Genomic DNA, 2,619 nt, shown 5'->3' on the forward strand with positions numbered 1-2,619 from the left:
GTTGCCATATCATATTCATATTTTCGAACATATGAAATTGATATTTTCGAACATGTCAATTTGGTATTTTTCATACCAGATTGATATGCGCACATATCAAAGCTGTGACCAAATTGTGGTATTTTTTAATATCCAACTGATATGCTTTCATATCAAACTGATATGCTTTCATATCAAACTGATATACTTTCATATCAGATTGATATGTTTGTAATATTAATATTAATCAGTGTTGTTTTTACTTTTTTGCATCTTATAAACAAATAAATATTGAAAACCCATAAGATCGCTGTAAATATTTATTTTTTATATATTTCGGATCAATTATAAAAATAAATCCAGGACTTAGCAATAAATGACCGATAACGCTGTACTCGGATGCCTCCTGTAGCTTTGCAGCAGCGCCAGGAAGACCTTCTTCTGTCCTCGATAGAAGTTTCCCAGCGAAGTGGTGGACGCCAACTTGCCCAGTTCGGCATCTTGGCCAGCCATTTGACTTTGAGTAGTGCAGTCTGTGTTGTCAGCCACCGAAAAGCACGTTACAGTGTCCAAGAAATAAATATATTAGAGTTAGACAAACATCAAATAAGTACAATTGAAAATGAGATACTTACCATTTGCAAAAAAAATAAATAACTTATGTAAATGTTTTACTTTGTACATTTTCACTTTTCGTCAAATATTAGAGAGACCGCGGAAATTCTGTCAAAAAATATCTTTAGTACCATACTAAATACCATTAATACACAAAAAATACGAAAGCACAGTCATATTTTTTTTTCGAAGACTTTTCGATGTTACGTTTGATATGAAAAACATATCAAATTAATACGAATTTATATTAATATAATGCAAAATCATATCAATTAGAAATGTTGATATGAAACCGTATCATGTTGATATGAATTCGTATCAATTTGATATGTAAAAGGTGATATGTGAAAATTGAGGAGACAATATCAAACGGGTATTGTTCCGTTTTTTTCTCTGTGTAGTCATGGTACTGGGGTACTTAAACTCATGAGCAAAAAAAAACTTCTGATATCAAACAAAAACACCTCTTAACGAGGTAGAAAGTAGTGGCGAACGCGCCTTTAACAAGAAACTAAATTAAATATAGTTTATTTGTTTTATCGAATGTAATATCATTTTTCGTCACAATTGTTGATATCAGAAATTTTTATTAAAGGTGCGTTCGCCACTTTTTTCTACCTCGTTAAGAGGTGTTTTTGTTTGATAATAATAATAGTAATAGTAGTAATAATAATTATAATAATAATAATAATAATAATAATAATAATAATAATAATAATAATAATAATAATAATAATACTCATAATACTAATAATAATAATAATAATAATAATAATAGTAGTAATAATAATAATAATAATAATAATAATAATAATAATAATAATAATAATAATAATAATAATAATAATAATAATAATAATAATAATAATAATAATAATAATAATAATAATAATAATAATAATAATAATAATAATAATAATAATAATACTAATAATAATAAAAGTAATAATAATAATACTAATAATAATAATAATAATAATAATAGTAATAATACTAATAATAATAATAATAATAATAATAATAATAATAATAATAATAATAATAATAATAATAATAATAATAATAATAATAATAATAATAATAATAATAATAATAATAATAATAATAATAATAATAACAATAATAATAATAATAATAATAACAATACTAATAATAATAATAATAATAATAATAATAATAATACTAATAATACTAATAATAATTATAATAATAATAATAATAATAATAATCAAACAAAAACACTTCTTAACGAGGTAAAAAGTAGTGGCGAACGCGCCTTTAACAAAAATTTCTGATATCAACAATTGTGACGAAAAATGATATTACATTCGATAAAATAAATAAATATTCGTCGGTTGTATAGGGTTTTTGGCCGCGCTAAATTCTTTTTTCAATTTACAACTTTTTTTGCGTTTATTTTAAAGCTTTGTTTCTAGAATTGTTAATCACTTGTTCACTATTAAAATTTTTTAATAGGTCAAACTTATTTTATTCACTGCTCGTTTTCTTTTTCTCGATTTGTTCTACTCAAGACTCAAAAGAGTCTGAAAATAGGATGATGCAATTTGCCAATTAAATTTTAAGTCCAATCTTGGCCGGAAATTGGTGTTTACATTAGCGGAGTTTAGGGACCTTGGGGATCTTTTTGTTTACGTTAGTGGACTCGGGGCTCGCTTTGGGGATCTTTTGTTTACGTTAGCGGACTGAGGGCTCGCTTGGGACTCCGATATTTACAATATCGGCTTGGATGTTTACAGCATCCGTTCGATGCGGTCTGCGTGGTTTCCGGTTGAAAGAAATAGCTGAACACGGATTTATCTCGGGTCTGTCAGAGTTATTTGGAAATTAGCTCTCGGCTCAAAGTTGTTTATAAATTGGGTAAGAGCCCCTAAATAATGTGTCATATAACTTTCATGGCATACTAATAAATTTGTGGGTGACCCGTTGCCAACGTGTCAAGTCCGATAGGTTGCATTCCTCTAAACTTGGCTCTGGAAGTGCCTTTAAAGACGTTCCGACCAAAAA

General features: G+C 26.9%; 1 long non-coding RNA gene across 1 annotated transcript; it reads right to left on the minus strand.

The window, feature by feature from the left end:
- Nucleotides 1-286: 286 nt before the first annotated feature.
- LOC119558775 lies at nucleotides 287-668 on the minus strand. Its single transcript, XR_005220427.1, has 2 exons — nucleotides 615-668; nucleotides 287-512 (listed from the first exon to the last, which is right to left on the minus strand). It is a non-coding gene; the product is annotated as an uncharacterized LOC119558775 (long non-coding RNA).
- Between the last annotated feature and the right edge of the window lie 1,951 nt (nucleotides 669-2,619).

This window comes from Drosophila subpulchrella, unplaced genomic scaffold (genome assembly GCF_014743375.2).
Source record: "Drosophila subpulchrella strain 33 F10 #4 breed RU33 unplaced genomic scaffold, RU_Dsub_v1.1 Primary Assembly Seq136, whole genome shotgun sequence".
NCBI lineage: Eukaryota > Metazoa > Arthropoda > Insecta > Diptera > Drosophilidae > Drosophila > Drosophila subpulchrella.